Here is a 23,806-nt window from a genome sequence, read left to right on the forward strand (position 1 = left end):
ATAATTTATGTTTCAAGGGGAAAAAATTCTCTTGAAAAAAAATACAAAGGGAATACTATACATTAAGGAATATTCCCTAAGTCCCGAAGGAACTTTTTCACATGACTAAAAAAAGTGCAATTATTATTTCCGATATTATACAATGGTAGAGTTTATTACAGTCTTCTGAACAAATAATGAGTTTGCAGAATTAGGAAATAACCACATTTCCCTCCATTTTTATCAGGTGCAAATCCATACTAACGGGAAAATAAGAACAAACATCCCAGTGTTCTTAATCAATTTGTAGAAAGGACTAGCAGAACGCCAGGTAAATAGGCTAATGTGTGCAAACAGAAGAAAAATTCTTGGTGTTTGAAAATCAGATTACTCATGTTATAAAATAATACAAATTACTTAGGAAGCATATGCTGGGAAATAGCAAATCCATAATCCACAAGTTATATAACCCCTGGGCCTCAGTTTCCTAACAAGGAAAATGATGTCAAAGAGTAGACTATGGTCATGAAAATGAGTTAATACACTACAGCGCCTGGCACGCTGTAAGTGTTTGAAGGTGTTAACTATTACTACTTAACTATTAACATTATTCCTCAAGTGTCAATCACATTTGCTTCCAAAGAACCTTACTTTTTTTGATACATAACAAGATAAGAAGAGGTCATTGACTGAGCATAAGTGTGAGCAAAACAATAGAGAAATTAATAAGCAAGTAATAGGGAAGAAAGAGGAGAAAGTATAACACCAGGATTTATAATGGAAGGGCAATACACCATGCAACCATCATTTAGAAGAGATCATAGAGGAACATAGTTAAATATGGAAAGAAGTAGAGTATGAAAGTAACCAAGGAAAATAATGATGCTATTAAAAACAAGGTCACACCTTTAGTGGTGCTAACGGCCAATGTGGGAATTGGAGCCATTATGGAAGAATCTACTGGCTCTTTTATATCTCATTTTAAAGCTTTTAATGATTATTCAAACTTCCTGGCACATAGTGGAAACCATAGGAACCCTGGGATGGTCACCAAGGAATATTCTAGAAGTAGGTAAGTGAGCCAACACAGAGCAACAGCAATTATATTGCACTATTTCCAGGTCAAAGGCAAACCTGGTAAATCTTATCTTAAATCTCCCAAGAAAGTGTAGGTTCACTCCTCCAGGTACAAATAAACTGGATCCTACTAATTTGAATACCATCATGTTCCTTCTTGGGACAAAGGGAATAAGGCAGAAAAGAAGTACATGATCTCTTTTCACACATTCTCTTTTATTACCTGGAGGCAGGGTCAAAGACCTGGATGGGTAGTTCAGGAACATTCATAGGAAAACCAGATTAGAGTTGCCATGGCAACCCCCCAGGATGAGTCTAGAGATTGAAATGCCAGGAGAGGCACTGCTGGGTGGCTTCCACTGGGCACAATAGGCAAAATTTGAAATTCTCAGCCTGTTAGGCTCTGGTTGATGAGAAGTTGGGATTCTTCCATGGACAGGACTTCAAATAACCTGTCTGTTCTCTAAAAATAAAAATCACTTCAAGCAAGCATCCTATAATCAGTCAGTGAACCCACTGCATTCACTCTTTGCTGATGTGGGTTTGGTGGCCCTTGGCTTCTTCGGTTGCTCATTTTTTTCAACTCCTTTTGTCCTTTCTGGTTTGTTTGTTCATTCACATTGTTCTGTTAGTTGAAGAAGTTATTTTAAACACAATTAAAGTATTCTGAGCTACCGGTCCAGGAAGGCATACGGTGAATGTGACAGGACCACAGTTATCAGCAGCCACACAGTGGTGAATTCAAGAGACATAAATCAGATTGGAATGCCCCACCCACTTCTTAGCAGGCGATGAATCTCTCACTTTACTCAATGCCCTCCCATCTTCGGTATGCTCTCTACTCCTCTCCTCCAGATTTCTTCAAGGTCTTCTTTATCCTCTCCTGATGGACTGTCCATGAGGTAGCATGATATCATAGTTAAGATCACAGACTCCAAAACCAAGCCATTTACATTTGCCTTCAAGTTCCACTAAATAAGTGTGATCTTGGGAAAAGTAATGTCTCTGGGGAATTGGTTTTCTTCCCTGCAAAATGGGAGGAAAATAATAGTGCCACCCTTCTAATGTTGTTTCAAGGATTAAATGAGTTTCTATCCATAAGGGGCTTGGAGGTACGCCTCACTGGCACTTAGCATTGTGTGGCTATGCACCAGGAAAGGGAAGCAACTTCCATGATGGTAATTCGAAGCAAAGGTCCTGTTTAGTGGTTTTAATGACCTCCAAACCAGAAGGCTGTTTAATCTTGGTCTCCAACATCATCATTCTCCATGTTCCTGTTTCCCAGGCCTAGCTGGCTGCCCAGCCTATATTCTCAAAGCCCTCATGAGCCCTTCAAACCCAACCAACTGGGACACTTGGGCGGCTCAGGGGTTGAGCGGCTGCCTTCAATTCAGGTCATGATCCTGGGATCCTTCCCGGAAAGAGCCCCCTTCTCCCACTGCCTGTGTCTCTGCCTCTCTCTCTGTTTCTCATGAATAAATAAAAAAATCTTCAAAGAAAACCCAAAAAACAACCTAACCAACTAACTCAAATGGGAATACACTAGGCCCCTCTCATGCCAGAGCCTTTGTGCTCCTCCAGTTCTTCAAATAGCTGTCATTATTCTGGTCTCAGGCCACACGTCACCTTCCCAATGAAGCCTCACCTGATCAGCCCATGTAGAAGGGTCTTCCTTATCCCTGCAAATGGTTCCCTTAGTATCCTCTTGTAGTTTATTCACAGTTCTGATTGCTGTATCTGAGATGACCTTTCTCACTGATTTGTCTACTTATTGATAACATCCACTCCACTAGAATAAGGCTCAATGAGACCTGCCATCTTGTATTGCTCACTGCTATATCCCTGGAAGCTAGAACGATAGCTTGTGCTTAATACATGCCCAGTGTTGACAAAATGAATTTGTTGAATAAATTCCGTATCATAAATTTCATGACACTGCATAAATTTCAGAAATTTTCTCTCTCATATATTTGCTTAAGAAATACTTCCATCAATTATGTCTAAGATAAAAAGCCTTGGCACTTAGTAGAAGAAGCTTTCAGCCATCTGAAATACTGAGATATTTATTTCCTAAAACAGGAAATAAATGAAGTTTCTCATTTTCTTTCTTGTACACTTAACACTTCTGCACTTAACTCAGAAGTTTACACAAGTTCAATTTAAATGCGTCTTATGATAATTGTGATCCTACTGTGATTTTAGGTATTTATGTCAAAACAGATGTCCATAAATAACCAGTAAATTTATTTTGACATAAATGCCTCCTGTCCTTTAACAAACAACTCAATTGTTTTCACTAACAGCTATTCTAAAATGTGTTCTCAAAAAAAACAAAAAACAAAAAAAACAGCTACTAGCCTTAGGACAAAGAGTAAAAACAAACCCAATTCATCCCTTGGCCAGTTTCAATAAATGACAAGTTGATATGCTAAGAGCTCCCAGTGAAACTGGCAGTCATCTGACAAGTACCCAGACCGTTCAGCCAACAGGAGAAAATATTTGTTGACTCCTAATTTGATTACCACTCTTTATATTTGCCGGGTTACTTCATCCATTGTGGTTGAACTGAACAAATGTTTACTAAATTTCTACCTTGTGTCCCACCTTTCACTTAAGTCCTGGACAGAATACAAATGGTAAGACACAGAACCTGCCCTCAGATGAGTTAATATTTGTACAGGTGCCTGGCATACAGTGGATGCCCAATAAAAGTATGTTGAATGCGCTAAAGCAGAAAATAACATTAGATAACAGCATTAGAAAGATTGACAACATGCCCTGGGGCTTGTGGGCTGAAGAAGGAGAAGGGACCTAAAAACCCAACTCTGCTGAAATCCCAACTCTGAGGCTTCCTAGCTATATGATCTCCGCTTCACAACCCATTAAAAGCTCAATTTGATTCCATGAAAACTGGGGATTGCAAGTCCTACACCTTGCAGGATTTACTCTTGGGGCATTAGATATGATATTTGTAAAGCACTGGGTTTGGCACAGGGCAGGGGCTCAACAAACGGCAACAGGATCTGGCATGGAAGGGAGATGATGGGGAGTGGGCTGTGCTCTAAACCAAACCTTCAATGGGAGAGACTGATGACGCCTTCCAGGTAGACGACATGTTGTAAGCAGAACCTGGAGGAGAACCACGTATGGTTTATCTGTCTGGAGGCAGTGAATCACTCTGTAGCCACGTTAGAATGGCCAAGACATAAGACAGCAAAATGGAAGGTAAGACAGAGGCATGGGCTGAGGGCTCTGAATCCCAAACCCAGGACTTTGTAAATCTGTGCGGCCAGTTAAACAGAGATCCTCTGAGAGTCTGGGGCTGGGAGTATACAAACTGCTAGAAAAATCAAACAACATGTTTAGAAATTCAGCAAAAGCACAGAGCTAGAAGAGAGGGCTGATCTGGTCCAATGGCCATATTTTTAGAGATCAGGAAGTTAATACTCAAAGTGCACAGGAAAGAGCTCAGAATCCCAGACAAGCTAGTACCTACCAGCGTCCAGACTGGAATCCCAGGATCCTCACTGTTAACCTAGCACTTTCCCACCAATGCCACCAAAATACGGGGTGTATATGCACCCAAACGCAGCATTTTATATATGTGTGTGCATACACACGCACAAAAATGTATCATGCTTATGTGAAAATACCATCAGTGTAGATACTGGGGTGACAGGGAATGACTTTCTCTGGGGCAGAGAAGCAGACAGCTGCAGTAAGCTCTCCCAAGCCATCCCCCCTCTTTCCAGAATGGGCACAATCTCTCCCTCCATCCTGGCTCCCCTTCCACTCTCAGACCTACTCAGCCCCACCCCCGCCCCCCACTGCCCTGCCAATCCTGTCAAACATTCATCGAAGTTACACTTTAAGGAAGCAAAAAGATAAGCAAGAAAGTGAGGCTTCCTACAGGACAGGTCTAAGAAACTGATGCAAGGCAATGGCATGAAAACTAAAAAGCAGGGCTCTGCTTTATAGTAAAAAGAGAGTATGAGACGTACCAACCAAATGTAACATGTAAGCCTTGCTACCATCTTGACTTAAAGAAAAAAAAATACGGTAGTTGTAAGAAGAAAGATCCAAGATAGATAAATGGGAATGAGGACTGGAGATTAGATGATACACACGACATGGTTAATGTCCCATGTGACAGGGACATGTCAATCTTTTTAGAGATGCCTACTAAAGTACGTAGAGGCAAAATTACAAGATGTTTGAAATTTGCTTAAGGTACTTTGGGCCAGTAATGAGCGGAGGCAAAATCTTGATAATTGTTGAATCTGGATAATGGGTATGTGGCGGTTTGCTGTGCTATTCCACTCTGAGTATGTCTGAACTTTTCTTGCTAAAAAAAAAAAAATCAAACAAACAAGAAACGCTTCATTACAGCTCCCCTTCAAACGCTGTCCCAGTCTCATACTCTGCCGCCTGACCTCCCGGTTCATCCCATCGCACTTGAACACAGGACCCTTTCTGAGCCCTCGTCCCTTCTCACCCTCCTTTGTTTCTCTGAGTCTGCTCACCTGCATCCCTGCCTTCAGGAAGCACCCAAAACGGTCCCCATCGTCCCGGCTCTGACATCTGTTGACCCATCTACACATTCACTGGAGCACAAAACACACTCCTGTGTGCACACTCATTGGATCGAACACACCAACCCCTTCTCTCACGAGAATCGTCCTCCTTTATCTTGCTTCCTAGGGAAGAGCCCCGCCACCAATCCCCCCTCTCCCGCCCTGATGTCAATTCCTCCCTGTCCGTATTCCCCACTTCTGACTGAGGACATGTTTCGTCAATTCTATTCCATGAAGGCACCTCAAATTCAACCCCACCTCGTCACCCCACGGCCTGAGGCCCAGCTCAACTACGCAATCCTGCAGCAAGGGTCTGCTTCTCCCCCAGCCGGCAGGCATCCCCAAGCCAGGCCATCCTCTCTGCTACCCTGTGCTCTTCCTGACGTCAGAGGGGTCTTTGCCAGAGCTGCTTCCAGACCTCCCCTAACTGCCCACTCCTTCAGAGCCCGACCGGTCTGCATCTGAACTCCTGTGGTTCTAAGAGCAATAATCAGTATAATAAGAACACTGAATACTTACTCTGTGTTATACATTCTACTAGGTACTTCATTTGCATTGCTTTATTTAGGTTTTACAGAAGATTTTTTTTTAATTTAAATTCAATTACAACAGATTAAAAAACAACAACTACTATTATCCATTCTACAGATAAAGAAACTGAGGCACAGACAGATAACAGTCATTTGCTCAGGGTCACACAGTAAGTAGCAAGGCACAGATTGTGAACCTAGATGGTCTAAGTTCTAAAACATGGGACCCTCCCAGAAGGCTAACCTAGCCAAGTCCTTACCGTGAAGTTAGCATCCCTGAGACTCGGTTTTCTTCATCTGTAAAATGGGATTAGTAATATCTGCCTCATAAAATTGTTAAGATTCAGTGAAATAAGAACTCAAAAAAAAAAAAAAAACCCAAAAAACAAACAACCAGCTTCTGCTATGAATTGGACTATTTCCAGTGTTTCTGAGAAGGGTTTTATAGAATCTCAGCTTAGTGTGGGTCCCCTCATAGTTTCCCTGGTGTTTCAGGACTCCCTGGAAGAAGCCGGGGACTTATCACGGAGTCAGCCTGGGTGTGGCGGGCTCCCCAAGTTAACAGAACCATATCCGGACCATCATTCATCATTTAACTGTGCTCAGCACTGACTGAGTGTCCTCCACCTTGCTGTGAGCACTATGTAAACTGGGTAAGATCCCTCATCTTAAATATCAGTCTGTGGGTAAGATAGACACAAACAAAAAAATTACATCATAGCCAGGCGAGTGCTCAATCAGAGGACAGTACCCAGAGGAAAGTAACGCTGGGAATGTAGTCATTAGCTTTGCCTGGGGGAAACCAGAGACAAGGCCCAAATCCATCATGAGCACTTAGCAAATGCTAATTTATGGTGGATCTGCTATACTGTTCTTCAAACACATTCCCTTTACAAAATTACTGAGTTTTGATAAGACCTCAGCTAAATGTCAGAGTTTAGTCTCTTTCTGTGTTCAAGGTCATCAAGAAATCTTAACTGCAAAACCTCAAATGTCCCATTTACTGAAAGCGACCTTGCATCTCAAAGAATATAAAATATATTTCATTTTTTAAAAAATGCTTATATTATTTAATAATTCAAAGACAGATATTATTTTCCTTTTATATGAAAATACTGTATAAAAACATAGCTATGGCTTTCTGCATATAAATATGATTTAATTTTAAAGACTCCCCCTCCACGGGGGCACCTGGGTGGCTAGCGCTTGAGTGTCTGCCTTTGGCTCAGGTCGTGATCCCCGGGGTCCTGGGATCGAGTCCTGCATCGGGCTCCCCGTGGGGAGCCTGCTTCTCCCTCTGCCTGTGTCTCTGCCTATCTCTCTGTGTCTTTCATGAATAAATAAATAAAATCTTTAATTAAAAAAAAAAAGGTTTCCCTCCACGTTTCTCTTTACTTACAAAACCTACTTGATGTTCTTGTCCTTATGACTTAGAAAAGACTAGATCACAGCCAGTGGAGTTGGTCTGAAACAAAATCTATCTGCAGTCTCTTTATTCCAGTTCAAGTGGCCCAGACACCCTCACTGAGCCGCTGGTCGCCAGCCCATGAGCCCTGGGAGAGGCAGAGTCATTAGGGCTGAAAGAAGCCGTCCAGTGAACCATGGGCCTGAGTTGCTCATGCCCAAAAGTGGGCCCCCAAGAATCTGTTGCCATAGGGGTGCAGGGGGTGAGAGCTCTGGCTCTCCCATGCGCATCTAGATCGCAGAAGCCCAGCTAATGAGAACCACTCCACGCTGTGACGATAAGGAAGGCAGAGGGGACCATGTGGGGGGGGGCTCTGAGGCTGAAGCAGCCCAGTGCGTGGCGATTCATCCATCACTGGACAGCTGAAGATACCAGAACACGATCTCCATCACCTCTAGGATGATGTTAGCAAACCTATCCGGCTGGCTTCTGTCGCTGATCAAAATGGTGCCAAGTGGTAGGACTCCTCTCCTGACTCTAGCATCCAAAGACATTTAGCCTTTCATGCCCTTGATGGTGTCCTCATTCAAACTACCCGACTGGTCCTCCACTAGCTACCGCCAAATGGTCAGCAGCTGAAGCATTAGTCTCTCTCTGTCATCCATCATCCCTCTTTGTTTCTGGAGCTGTTGCTTTCACTGCCTAAGGAGGGCTCTGTTTTTCTCTCTGTGTCTGAAGCAGCATGATAGTACTTATTTGCTATTGATTGCTTTATCTGTTAAACCCCGCAAGGTAGCAGCAATTGTGGCAGCTTGCAGGTGTGTGTGTGTGTTGGGGGGTTATTCCCCGCCGAGCAGCACAGCACATGGCAGGTTCCCACTGGGCAGCAAGATTGTGGATGGGGGAGGACCCGTGGGAGAAGAGAATGACTTCATGGCCCATTGAGGTGGGGGGGGGCATCCGGAGTGCTTCCACCCACCTGCAGGGTGTCCTTCACCATCGCCTGCTTGCTCCAGTCCGTCTGCTTCTTTGCTTTTAAGTAAAAGGCTGTGAAACATTCACTCCCGTCAGAAACGGAATGACTCTGTGTACCTGATTGTGTTGGAGAGATGCTGAGCGAGGGTGCCTCATTCCATAAAAGTCTGCCGCTAGCGTTCCTATCTAGAGAAAAGAGACTGGGCGTTTTTTTGACTTTCAAAGGGAAGCCTTCCAAGACTTAAGAATAAAGAATCTCTCTCCAGCTGTGCACCATAAGACCATAAATCTAAGGCTGCAGAGCCTTTAGCACAGAGCTTCATGCATTACAGTTATAGGGTGGTAGGCAGGGACGAGGACCAGGACATAAACTCCGTTTGAGAATAAAAGGTGAAAATTTTTCTCCAGTTCCACTTGGTGCAATGAAAGAGCTCAGATTCCCCAGGGCCCATGGAGCATTTTTCTGTTTTTCTCTGAAACAAGCTGTCACCAAGTGGGCCTTCTCCATGCTCAACTAGACGCCAGAAAGAAAAGCCACAAGGGGAGTGTGTGATCGGTTTCCCATCCTGCTCCAGACCCGCAGCTTGGACGAAGGGGCCTCCATCCATAAGTCAAGGCTCCGTGTCCAGACACCAAATCATGGTAATCTGTGTGTTATGGAGGCTAGAGATCACTGGTATCTACAAAAACACAACTGGAGTGGACCAGCTACTAAGTATTCCGTATTTGTTATTCATTTATGTTGTCACTCATTAAGAAGCCAGGCTCCAAGGGCTCAAGAAAAATGGATAATAAAGAAACACTTAACCGGGTTGATTCTATTCATATTAGTCGTTTTCTGTCGAGTAAGACTGCTGTTGGTTATAGCATTTAGCATGTTAGTACTAGTATCTTGGGGGAGCCTAGTTTGAGAAGCACCGCTGTGAACCTGCCAGTTCCTGCAGCTGAACAAAGAAGGGGATCCCTAGCAACAGTCACCAAGGTCTGTTACATAATCTCACTCCTTTCTTCCAGTAGCCAAGCGTAATGACTTATTTGTCTAAGATAAAAAGCATTTTTCCACCTAGGCTGTAGTATTCTCACTTTATCCTCCCCTCCCAAAAAATAGGCAAGTGGGGACGGAGACGGTTAGACTTACTTGACCCTCCAAATACCTCCAACAGGTAACTACCTTTAGAATTTAAAGACCACAAATAGACTTTTATAGAGCTGTCATTGTATTTGGAAACTCAGTTCTGCCTGGATCTGAATCCCGATTCTGCTACTTGGTAGCAGTGTGTCACTGGGTATAAGAGTTTAATCTCCCCGTGCCTCAATTTCTTCACCTGTACAGTAAAAACAAAATAATAGCAATACTTGCTTCACAGGGTGGTAGTGGTGATCTGATCCCTGACAAAGCACTGGGCACTATATATATATATATATATATATATATATATATATACACACACACACACATGTAGTATGTGTATATATATTTGTGTATGTGTATATATACACATGTATATGCCATTTATCTTTCCTTTGAGGGACAGTGTGGCATTCTTTTTTTTAAAGATTTATTTATTAATTTGAGAGAGAGATAATGAGTGGGCGGGCAGAGAGAATATGAAGCAGACTCAATGCTAAGCACAGAGCCCCATGTGGGACTCGATCCAATGACCCTGAGATCACAACTCGAGCCCAAACCAAGAGTCAGATGCTTAACCAACTGAGCCACTCAGGCATCCCCAGTGTGGCGTCCTGGTTACCAACTGACTGGATTGAAACCACGTCTCTTCTACTTACTTGTGATATCTTGGGAAAGCCCATTTTTTCTTTGCCAAAATTTTCTTATCTGCAAAATGTAGAAAATCACAGCTCCTACCTCACAGCCACGCTGCTACGTTTAAATGAATTAATGTAAGGCATTCAAGACAGCATCTGGCAAATAATACATGCTTAATAAAAGTTAGCTACCAATGTCCACAAGCTGCAGCTATAAAAGTACCATCAAAGACAACCTGAGAATTGTGAAGTAGTTTCCCGAGAGGGAAAGATTGTTCCAGAAGGCTTTAGACAGGTAGAAATAAATTGTGCAATATCCCTATCAATATTTCTTTAATCAGAACTCAATTTCTTATTTCAAGGAAGAATTGCTAGAGGATACTGTTCTCTCTGCTTTCTTGCTTCTGTTTCTCTCCCTTTTACACTTCTTTCTCCATCAGGTAGGTACTGGAAGGAGGCTCTACAGCCGGACGGCTTGGGTGTGAATCTTCCTCCCATCTTGTGTAATTGTGAGTGAGGCAAGTCACCTCATCTTTTAAAATCTTAGCTTATGGGATCCCTGGGTGGCGCAGCGGTTTGGCGCCTGCCTTTGGCCCAGGGCGCGATCCTGGAGACCCGGCATCGAATCCCACGTCAGGCTCCCGGTGCATGGAGCCTGCTTCTCCCTCTGCCTGTGTCTCTGCCTCTCTCTCTCTCTCTCTCTCTCTCTCTGTGACTATCATAAATAAATAAAAATTTAAAATAAAATAAAATCTTAGTTTACTTTCCTGTAAGTGGGGAATATAAGCCCACTTCCTGGGGCTGGTGGATTGAATGAGATTTTGCCATGCATTGGAAAGAACCACAGCTCTAATTTTCATATTACATTATTTACAGTCCTATCAGGTTCAGATATGATCTTCTTGCTAAGTGATTATCTCCATCACCTCTAATACAGCTATGCCTTCTAACCTACTTCCTTCCCCTGTAACACTTGCATTTCAGCCTCCTTACCCTCTCAGGCATGTCTAATTTCCAGTTATTATGAGATGCTCTTCCTGAGAATATAACTACAGCAATGAACTATGCTCTGGCATGGGAGCCCTAAGTAGCCTACAAAAAGCATGAGTCCAATAAAGCACTGTCATTACCCCATCCTGAAGTCAACGGTTTGGGCCAAAGATCTACCCGACAGAAGGCAATCGAAATGGGACCAGGGAGGCCCCTGAGCTGTGAGACCATGGGGTGTGACGCAAATGTTTGAGGAGGAACAGGTCCATCTCACCAGTTTGATCTGTGCCAACTGCTTAACTTTGCTGAGGAGCAGTTAGCTTCTATGTTAAAACAGACTTATTCTACATGGTGTGTATTGCTGGGGGGCAAAGGGGGAGGCAGTTCCAGAGATGGATTGGATCTTCTAGGACATCAAACTTGTGACAACGACCCAATGCTGCCCCCCGCCCCTTGCCACCTCTCACTCCGAATCATTCTGATCTGCTCTATGCTCTCTCTCTCTCCACAGCCATGAGCACTGTCTACCGTGCTGTGTAATTTTGTTTCTTATGTTTACTGGCTACCATCCACTTCAAACCCCATTAGAATGTGAGCTCAAGAGAAGGGATCTCTGCTGTTCCTTTTGCTGATGAATCCCAAGTGCCTAGAACAGTACCTGACTCACAGAAAATGTTCAGGGAGCATTTGCAGAGCAAATGAATGAATCACAGTCAAAACGGAACATCACACAAACTATGCCTAGAAGAGCTAACTTCTGGGGAGTCATGTTTTGGGTATAATTTAAGTTTCTATGCAAGTTCTCATTACTTCTTCCCATTTTAATCCAGAACAATTTTATCACTCCCTTTTCCCCAGTTCCTCTACTATGTGGACCCTAAAGAGTTTCAGGCTTTGTGGATTTAACTCCCAAGTAAGACATGCAGGCTTGACTTTCCCCAGTATCGTCCCAGCAGGCTAGCTGTATGACCCACACTAGCAAAAGAGCACTGCGCTGGTGTCACAAAGAAAGGGGGGAGAACAGCTGGACAATTATCCTCCATCCACTGCCTTCTTGGCCTTCGTGCTTCACATATTCCCTACAAGTTCAAGAGTTCATTCATCGCATTTCACTACAAATTACGTTGCAGAAAGTGAAATAATGTGCTTTGTGGTTCTAAATCTTCTTTTCCACAAACTGTGCTGTCTTGCTTTATTGTTCAGTGATGCAAAACTTCTCCTTTACAGAAGATGTATTAGTCTTGATCCCATTAATATGGGTCAGTAATACTCTAAGTAATAATCCATGCAAGGCAAAGCCATCTCAAATGTTATAACTAAAACACGCAACCAACAATGTTTTTTCCTGTCAGGGTCTTTGAATTTATCAAGTAATAGTCCATAGCATAATGTAATATAAATGAGCTTAGAGAGAACAGCTAAAAATTAATTCATCATAACTACTTGTTCAGATTATGAAACAAACAATTGGAAATAACACAACTTACAGGCAGCTAGATAAACTCCAATTATTCAAGACTCACTCAAGAACCCCCACATACATTCTGAAGATGTTCTTTGTCATCAATCTGCATAATATTATGTTGCATGTACTGAAAAATCCATTTTTTTCCTGTACAATAAAAAAATCTTATAGACAAGAACCGTGTAAGTTGCTTTGAGAAGGAAATCCTAACCAGAATTCTTGGCTAGGCTTCTTGCTTTCTTCAATTACTCAAAACAGCAAGCGTTATCATCTTCCTTTGGAAAATGCATCTTTTTCATATTATGATTATCACTGTTAGGTCTCTTCATCCCCTCCTTTCGGAAATGCTGCTCCTATTGCTTTTTTGTGAAATATTATGTCTTTTTCTCCCCAATACACAGTTACTTTCACTTTTCCAACTCTGCCAACAGGCCCGTTCTTCAGCCCACTGATTCATATGCCACTCCACAATGGGGGGGGGGGGGGGAGGCAGAGGAGGCAGGGGAGGAGAAGAGAGAGGGACGGATCGCTGCATAGCACTGTCTTGAACCAAGCTTGCTCATATAGTAAACTTAAACCTAGTTAATAGCTTATGCACTGAATTAAAAAAAAAACTAAGTCAACTCTATTTTTTAAATTTTCAAGGAAAGAATCCAAAACCTGATGAATTTTTAAGCCAAATGTATGGTTTTGATGAAATACATAGATATGACACATTCTGATTTGGCAACTGATTTGTTAGTCATACAGGTTTAATATGCACTGGCCCCAATTAACAGCCACCTTAGTCCTAAGCAAGACAAGTTCACAACATCCACCAGCTCCCCCAAAGATGATAAAATCTGATGGGTTCACTCTCTCTGTCCTTTTAGCTCCTATCTCCTCACCCACTTACCACTGAGGCTGATTATCGTTCCCTTGAGATCTGCTCCTTTTCCTATGCTTTGGAGTTCAGGACAGGACTTACTGTTTGTCCTTAAAGCCTGTGCTGCTTCTCCCTCTCTGTGTTCACTTCTGATGAAGCAACTTAAAATACACCAACCCAAGACTAACACTAAACTCTGATTCTTCAGTGCATAGAGCTCCTCCAGAACCACTGATTTTGCTAAAATTAAAGTGGTTAAAGGCAAGTTTTCCAATGGTATAGAAGGTGATTGCTGTGGCACGGGAGAAGCAGACTGGACCAAGACTGGACCAAGTACTCCCCTGCTGGCTAGAGTCATGGTGAGGACACACCTGCTATGTCAGCAGCTAAGAAGAGGCCATGTCCTTTGACCTCCACAATGCCCACTTTGGGGTTGTGGGGGATGCAGAGACCGAGAGAAGTAAATCCCCTTTCTGCTCAAAGAGCCATGCACACACATTTGTGTACAAATCCATTTTCCATGACAATAAATCAAACTATGCCAGAAAGCCCTGTAAGTGATCAAGAAGAACAAACTGAGAGCTGTTCATGCCTCATGCTCACCCCATCCCGGTGGTCAAGTTCAACAGCTCTTGCAAACAGGGAGTCAGTACCCTTAACTTAGCTGCCTTGCTGCAGGCAAGTTTCTGGGGTTACTAAGGTGTGCCACCTACAGAAAAAGGTACAGAAAGGGTCAGACAAAATGGGACTGAGTCACAGAACTGCTAAGATCCATAACAACTCTGAATCAGAGCAGAGAGTTATAGATGTAAAAGTCCACTTTAAACTGAAAACAAGCAAAAATTAAAGTCAGCCGAGTCATATGTGAGTGCACAAGAGGCTCTCCAGACTCTTGGTCTTCCCAACGCTAGCTCAGAACACGAACACTACAGACTTAGTGACATAAAAAGAGACAGACCAGGAAGCAGGAGATGCACCCAGGACCTGCCCAGCTCCAGTTGCAAAGGATTGCCAAAAAAAAAAAAAAAAAAAAAAAAAAATCCTCTAACCTCAAAAAAAAAAGAGTCTCTCAGCTTCTTGTATGCACTACCAGTGATGCACTTAGTGAATCTGTTTAGAAATAACTGTCTCAAGAAAGAATGACTGGTATACAATTATGTGCTTTCTTTTCTGGTTAAAATTTGTATTTGTTGGATTCCTAGAAAAATAGATATTTTCCACGATCCTAGTCAAAAACCTATGTCCCTGGGCTTGGGCTAATCTGCAAAGTTTTGGTTTTAATTATTTACACACCCTGCATTTGCTACAAAGCTGACTTAAGTATAGTCAACCTATAAGTTACCTTTGGAAATTAAAGGGAAGCTATCCAGATATTCTAACCCAAAAATCTTATCTTTCTTCCATCATATTGGGGTTATGATTGATATTCTAAAAATGTAACACTTCAAAATTTATGGGTTTAAGTTATCTACTAAAGATTCTACTGGAAGCTGGAAAACTGGCCTCCTCAATCTGCTACTCTGTGCAACCTCTTCACAACCTTCCAAGTTGGAAAGTTCCAACCTTGCACCTTGTGTACCGTTGCACCCTGAGTATCCTTCTGAACGGGCACGTGTACCTCACACTTTCTGACAGGAAAGAGATAAATAAGAAAAGGAAAGTGTCTCGGTGATGTGTGAACCATTAGCACTATCTTCCTTAACGATGTTAATAAGAATGTGGAAGATACATTCTTGAGAACCTGAACTTTGATTTTTTTCAAAAAGAAAGAGCTGTTCAGTCTTAAGTGTCTGATGGCTCCCCCCCTTCCCAGCACATGCCAGCTGATCGGTGGAATGTGTATTTAAGAGCGCTGGTGAGTCATACACTTGGTAAACGTTACCTGAAGATGAGCAGGAAGGCAGAGGTGACTTTTAGAGTGTTCATCACAAAATGTTCACCAAAAGTGCTCCCTACTTTGTCAATTCTGAAAAATGAGGATTCAGGTCATGTGATCTGTTGGACTGGCAGGGCCAAGGGCTCCTGTAACCCCACTACTGATGGAACAGATTTTCTCACAGAAATGGGTGTCGGTGCAATGTGAGGTCTGTTATATGCAACCTGGTATTAGAAATAGATCTGTCTGAACTCCTCTATTATCGTTTTTCAAGGTATAGCATCATTCCTGTTACTGCTGCGTAATGCAGCTCACAGAAGTTAGATATCATTTACTGAACTGTGAGAGAAGAGTGTCCCCAGCTTCTAGAAGGCAGGCAACCAGGGAGCCTGCCAGAACCAGAGGTGAGCTGTGTCCATCTACATGGTGCATGTGAGCTGGCTGAAATCCATCTACACCGGCTCTAGTCAGAAAGCCCAAAAAGTATCCCCTCAATAAATTCCTCCTAAGAACAATAAAGCGTTAACGCCGGGCGCTGCAGGATGACAAACCAGAGAAAGCCAAGCGCCCTTCCCTGAGGGCCCTCACACCCGAGCCAGAGACAAAGCAAGTAAACACGTAAACCAACGTAGCGCAGCCTGTAATAAATGTTACAGGACGGCTACAAAGCGCTCCGGGAGTTCGGTGGGAGAAAGGGTTTCCTGCTGGGTGAAGGAGAGACGAGGTTCTGAAAGGCCAGGTTCCTGATTCATGGAGACCCAGTGAACAGGAGCCCCATCGGGGTGCATCCGTCTTACGGATAAGCGTGAAGACCCATACTGCTGCCCACAGCCTTTCCGTCCCCGACGACCGTACTGGGCAGTCACAGGACAAAACAAATACGAAGGTAATTGCAGAGCGGGCCGCACGGGAAGGACGGCACCCCATAACCGTGCCTCACCTGATCTCGTAACGGACTCCGCCGTGTAGCCAGCCCCTGGCTTTGCACGGTTAGCACCAACAGGGTAACAGGTCTCACCTAACAGGAAATCACAGAACTGGCCCGGATTTCACCCACTACGGCTCTGCAGACAGGCCAACATCCGTATCCGTCAACGCAAATCTCTGTCAAGGTACACTTTTAATAGCCTTTATGGATGGAAATGCTGAAGGTTCCCTTGGCCCCGAGCCTGGGCAGTGAATCACCCCGATACCCAGCATCCTGACTGTGGTTTCGCAACTCTCACTACAGGGAAGTTCACACGGTGTGCCTGGAGGAACACCTGTGCAGACACTGCTGGGGTTCCAGGGTGACTCAGTGGGCGAGACCCACTGAAAACAACAGACCCATCAAAAACAACAGCACGCTTACTGAGCGCCCACGATGCGCGCAACTCTTCCAACTGGTTTGAATGGATGAATTCTCTTCACTCTCGCAAGGATGCTCTCCAGCTGTTAGCACTTTTGTTGTCCTCGTGTTAGAGCAGTAGGTTGAAATGGACAGGACTTGTACGTGGCACATGGTAGAGTAAGTCTGGTTCTAGAGCCCAAGCCCTTAATGACCTGGCTAAGCTGCTTCTACGCGCATTGAGGTAACTGTGTGGGCATCAGGATGGGCGAACCACCTCAATGTCAGGACACCTGCAACACAGGGTGCTTAGCAGAAGAGCACTGCGGATCGGGAGGCAGAAGGCCGCTTCTCTATTACTTCATTTCATGGCACATAAGAAACCGTCGATTGTAAGATGCATCATTATCATTATCTGTACCACTAATAAAAAAAAAACTCTCAATCAAACTATGACCCAGTGGTCAAAAGCCACCAATTATAAGCCGATCCTGATATCACAGGTAGGTATTAAAATGTGGGGGGGAACATTTCAGAATTTGTAAAATGCTGTTACATTCTTAATTATAATGAACAAATCACGTAACCTGGGACCCAGTTTCTACATTTGTAAAACAAGAGGCTGGTGATTAGTAAGGTCCCTTTCAACCTGACTACTCTAGGTACCATCTATATACAGAACACAGCACTAGTGTGAGGAGAGCCAAGCGTCTTAGGGTCCTGAATTTAAGGAGGCACTCACTTCGGGGTGGTGTGAATCTAAGGTGGGTGCATCATTCAATCATGCTCCCTGGCACCCTGGCCTGACTCATTCTAATGATGGAGGAAGCCATGAGGACTCAGACACTTTGTCTTCTGGGTTTTCCCATCAAGATCTTTTTTATTATGATCTTCTCACACTTAAGAGCAACTGTTTCCAATTACATTCATCTCTCCTGCAGAGATGTGTTTCCTTGCCTTGGAGCATTTCTTTGCATTTCTATTCCCTCTCCCACTTCTCCCCATCTCTACTAAAATGCCTGATTCCAGGTTGGTTCAGCTGGCTTTGCATCCTTTCACGGAAATTGAGGATAGCTATGTGAGTTCCTCTGGGCTGGTAACTTTGCTGTATCCCCAATTTATACACTACACCCCATCTCATAGGAAACCCCTTGCTGATCTCAAGGAATGAATACAGACTAGGCCCCTGGAACTCAGTCCACTGGGGCCACACTGCCTGAAAGCATCTTAGAAATGTAGAACCTCACGACCCATTTCTGACTTGCAGAATCTGCATCTTAACAAGATTCCTGGGGTACTCATGAGCACAGCAAGTGTGAGAAATACAGAACTAGGCAGGATCATGTCAAATACAAAGAAAAGCATCGCAAGTGATAATAGCTACTATTTATGGGTCAAATGCTCTCCATAGAGCATCTCCACCATGTGCAGCAAGGCAGACAAGTAAATGATGATTTATCTACCCAGTGCAAATTCTTCTGGGACTATGGTATATTGATCACCATAGGCCAATAAATCAACATTTGGTAAACTTTTTTCCTGCGAGTAGTAGCATACTCACCTCCCATTCTCTCCCTGAAACTGGAAAGACCAAAGCCCAAGACTGTCAATCAGCACAGCCTTGATACCAACTGTGTGCACCTTGGCTAGTTGTGAAATTCTCTGTAATTCCGTGTCTTCATCAATAAAATAGGGGAGAGGATGGAATATAAGTACATTTGTAGTACTACCAGTAGGAAAGGCTGGTTAAGCTAAACTGGTACAAATCATTGGCCTAACAATTTGATCTATTAGTTCAATTTCCTCAAGAAAAAAATATGCTCACTCTGTTTGGGGATCATCCATCTATCTACATAGCGCCTAGGTGATGACAGGCAGATATCATTGTCTCTTTGAAAAACCTCTCTTCTGAGTAAAGATATCTGATGTAACTTTAATTGTGACTGAAAAATCCAGCAGCCAAAAATGTCCTCCTCGCATGACTATAGATGTGCATCATCTGATAACACAAGAGGCACCTTGCTCATTTATTGAACTCCAGGGAGGTAGAGGGTTGCTTCTGACAGAGTTGTTAAGCAAATAAGGATACTCATCGTTGCTGAATACATTAAGCTATTCTTATTTGACCTTGCCAAACTAGGTTTGACTGACCGACATGATCCAGTATTGTCTCTTGTTCATTTGTATGATGTGTCAGGCATGCTCACCGTGTCCAGACCCTTCTTGCCTTTGTTGCTTTTATAAAAGGTTTCATTGAATTGCTTATTAACACTGCTGTATATAAAACTACTCCTTTGAAAGATTTCTTTGGCTTGGCTCCAGCTCAATTAGCAGACTACTTCCAGCTGATGAAAAGTAACAGTCAATATCAGATTATAGTTAGCAACTATTCACAAGAGTAATCAAATTAGATTTTGGTATCTATGGTGACACAACAAAAATTTCCACTAAGCCCTGTGGTTTTACAATAAGACTACCATGGCTTTATATTAAATTATTGTTCAAAATGTTTTCTCAAAATCCAATCAGCATCTCAGGAGATACACATTCAAGTCTGTGGGCATATAAAAAAATGTATAACCAGGGCTTTACCAATTTAAATATTAAGTAGTCTTAAGAGTATATGGGAGCAATGTGTATAGATCTTAGTCTATCTTCTCTTCCAACAATGCCTTCTTAATTCTCCATTATGACTGCCCTTTGTTAAGGTAAAGTACCAACTGGTCTTTTAATAAAACTTATCAAGCCTACAGTCCAAGGCTGAACCAAGTAAGAGAATAATAGAAAAAAGGAAAAGCAATTACGGTTTTTGATGTGCTTATAATCTAAATAGGATATTAAACATACAAATTAAAAGACAATGTTAATACAGTAGATTTCAGTTCATGTGCTTACAGAGTATATATACATAGACATGACATACGAATTTTTTTTTTAAGATTTTTTTTTTAATTTTTTATTTATTTATGATAGTCACAGAGAGAGAGAGAGAGGCAGAGACACAGGCGGAGGGAGAAGCAGGCTCCATGCACCGGGAGCCCGACGTGGGATTCGATCCCGGGTCTCCAGGATCGCGCCCTGGGCCAAAGGCAGGCGCCAAACCGCTGCGCCACCCAGGGATCCCTTGACATACGAATTATATACAGATTCAGTATCACTGCAGTAGGCAGAGTAAAGCCTCTATGGGAGTTTATTGTTTTTAGTCCATTAAAAACAAAATGGAACGCCACCACCAAAAAAATCCTTGGATGAGATTTTCTTTTGTAAAAATAAAATAAAATAAAATAAAATAAAATAAAATAAAATAAAATAAAATAAAATAAAATAAGTCCGGGGCACCTGGGTGGCTCAGTGGGTTAAGCATCTGCCTTCAGCTCAAGTCAAGACCTCAGGGTCCTGGGATGGAGCCCCGTGTGGGCCTCTGTTCAGCAGGGAGTCTCCTTCTCCCTCTGCCCCTCCCCCTGCTCTCTCACTCAAATAAATCAATAAAGTCTTTTTTAAAAAGTCTCTGATGCCTCGTGAGATGGGATACATCTTCTGGCCAACCCCTAACCAGAGAGAGCAAACAGCAATCTTGGAAGGGCACGCCTCTTTGCCCACTATGCTGTAGACACCCAGGAGACTATAGCTGCCATCATCTATGGTTCACACCCAACTCCTGGACCTGCAAGCACAGGTGGGATCCACCCTCCATATTTCCTGGGAACTGAGGCCTCATGAAGGAGGCTGGGAGGCTGTCTCAGACCTCCTTCCCGACAGACACCCCTCCTCCCACCCCTGCCATCTCTCCACACATCATCTTTCCCCTGCTCTGGCAGCAGTAGAGACAGGATGGTAAACACTGGCTAAGAGCAGTCATCTAACTAGGGAACAAAGTGACAGTCTCTCCTTTTATAGGCACCCCCAATCTTTCCCAAGATACCCCCCAACCCGATGGGCCTCTGGAGGTGAAATCAGTACCTTTGAGTGTTGGTATCATTAAATGAAATGGCATATGTGACACATGAAATAGCATATTTAAAAACTGTAAAGGCTAAACATACAAAATTATTATTGCATATTATTACTGGGTTTTTTTTTTCTTTTTAAAAGCCCATGTACGCTGCTTATCTTCACTCAAATGCCAATCATGTTCTGGATCTGAGCAATATGCAAAACACAGTGGAAAATAGCACAGCAGAAGCCACTCCACTCTGTTCCCTTAATGACTTACATTTACCTTGGCAACTAAATACACAATGACTCGGCACTTAGGGACCCTCCAAGCCAGCACTAATACAACTCCATTTATGATTCCATCTATACGATCCAATGTTTTGGCAATTTACAGCACAGCCATGTCTCTTTCCCCCTTGTCACTATAAAAATACTGTTATAGATCTGGAGCTTTAGAAATTATATCAGTTATAGCCTCCATTCAAACAATTAACTTAATAATCCATGATTACCAATTAGATGCTCAATTGGACAGATGCTTGCTCTTATATACAAAAGCGGTGCTGCATATGAATACTACCCCCATCAAACTTGACTGACAGGTCTTTTTTTTTTTTCTCCCCTCTAAGTTAAAAAAGAGAGAAAGAGAGAGAGAGAGAGAGAGAGAGAGAGAGAGAGAGAGAGAGAGAGAAGTCTTTCAAAGCATTTCATTTGCAAGGTTTTATGTGTCTGATTTGACAACCTGTATATGACTTAGATGGAAGACATATTTTTACTTTGCAAACCTAAATTTTCATCACAAAGCAGTATTTCTTTAAGGACATTTCAGGCTTTGGGGAAACATTCATCCTTACCTGAGAGACCTCTTTCAAATTATCAGGTAAAGCACATTTCTGTAGTGGGCACTTGAAAATCACACCATATATTACCAACTCAATAGGGCGTATCAGCTTCTGCCAGCCTCTCTTTTCATTATTACATACATGGATGATAGGAAACAATGACAGTCTACAGACCCACACGCCCTACGCAACCCCAATCTCTTCTCTTTTTCAGAAACACAATCAGATATCTGAGCCTGTTCTCTGTAGAATTTCAGAATCTGAATCTCTAGTATTATCCTTGAAGACATGGTACCTAAATTATAATATACTGCGATTATTAGTGGGACTTTATGCCTTTATACCTTGTGTGCAAAGTCTCCCTAAAGAATGAAAGCCATTGTGGTCATCAAGACAGTGTGGTACTGGCACAAAAACAGACACATAGATCAATGGAACAGAATAGAGAACCCAGAAGTGGACCCTGAAATGTACGGTCATCTAATATTCGATAAAGGAGGAAAGACTATCCATTGGAAGAAAGACAGTCTCTTTAATAAATGGTGCTGGGAAAATTGGACATCCACATGCAGAAGAATGAAACTGGACCACTCTCTTTCACCATACACAAAGATACACTCAAAATGGATGAGAGATCTAAATGTGAGACAAGATTCCATCAAAATCCTAGAGGAGAACACAGGCAACACCCTTTTTGAACTTGGCCACAGTAACTTCTTGCAAGATACATCCACAAAGGCAAAAGAAACAAAAGCAAAAATGAACTATTGGGACTTCATCAAGATAAGAAGCTTTTGCACAGCAAAGGATACAGTCAACAAAACTAAAAGACAACCTACAGAATGGGAGAAGATATTTGCAAATGACATATCAGATAAAGGGCTAGTTTCCAAAATCTATAAAGAACTTATTAAACTCAACACCAAAGAAACAAACAATCCAATCATGAAATGGGCAAAAGACATGAAGAGAAATCTCACAGAGGAAGACATGGACATGGCCAACAAGCACATGAGAAAATGCTCTGCATCACTTGCCATCAGGGAAATACAAATCAAAACCACAATGAGATACCAGCTCACACCAGTGAGAATGGGGAAAATTAACAAGGCAGGAAACAACAAATGTTGGAGAGGATGCGGAGAAAAGGGAACCCTCTTACACTGTTGGTGGGAATGTGAACTGGTGCAGCCACTCTGGAAAACTGTGTGGAGGTTCCTCAAAGAGTTAAAAATAGACCTGCCCTACGACCCAGCAATTGCACTGTTGGGGATTTACCCCAAAGATTCAGATGCAATGAAACGTCGGGACACCTGCACCCCGATGTTTCTATCAGCAATGGCCACAATAGCCAAACTGTGGAAGGAGCCTCGGTGTCCATCGAAAGATGAATGGATAAAGAAGATGTGGTCTATGTATACAATGGAATATTACTCAGCAATTAGAAACGACAAATACCCACCATTTGCTTCAACGTGGATGGAACTGGAGGGTATTATGCTGAGTGAAATAAGTCAATCGGAGAAGGACAAACAGTGTATGTTCTCATTCATTTGGGGAATATGAATAATAGTGAAAGGGAATATAAAGGAAGGGAAAAGAAATGTTGGGAAATATCAGGAAGGGAGACAGAACATAAAGACTCCTAACTCGGGGAAACGAACTAGGGGTGGTGGAAGGGGAGGAGGATGGGTGTTGGAGGGGAATGGGTGACGGGCACTGAGGTGGACACTTGACGGGATGAGCACTGGGTGTTTTTCTGTATGTTGGTAAATTGAACACCAATAAAAGTTAATTAAAAAAAAAAAAAAAGAATGAAAGCCATTCCTTCAAAAGAAAAAAGTAAGCTGAAGCAGGAGCTCATTCCTCAAACAGATTGATCCTCAAATAGTAATAGTCATAATAAAGCAACCACATCTTCCCAGTGAAGGAAAATTTCTGGAGAAATCATCAAGCCAGTGGTCTTAGCCTCTGTGAAACAGACCGCCAGACTGCCTGATTCAGCTGAAGGTGCTAGAGTGTGTCATGGTCTGACATTCATTGAACACAAGTCTGTTTCATTTTTTAAAAATTAAACACTGAAACAGATAAACACATTCTGAAAACACCATGAAAACCATGCAGGTCCATGGTTTATCACAGATTCCCTTAGTTTTCCCATTAATTAGAGAAAGAATAAATCAAGAAGCTTGGCAGAG

The 23,806-nt window shown here is 42.7% G+C and overlaps 1 protein-coding gene across 21 annotated transcripts in view; it reads right to left on the reverse strand.

Annotated features, from left to right (window-relative positions):
• Window positions 1-23,806, reverse strand: part of NCAM1 (neural cell adhesion molecule 1) — a 299,065-nt gene that overhangs the window by 160,315 nt on the left and 114,944 nt on the right. The gene's annotated exons all lie outside the window — the stretch shown is intronic.

Source organism: Vulpes lagopus, chromosome 10 (genome assembly GCF_018345385.1).
Source record: "Vulpes lagopus strain Blue_001 chromosome 10, ASM1834538v1, whole genome shotgun sequence".
In the NCBI taxonomy this organism is placed as follows: Eukaryota; Metazoa; Chordata; class Mammalia; order Carnivora; family Canidae; genus Vulpes; species Vulpes lagopus.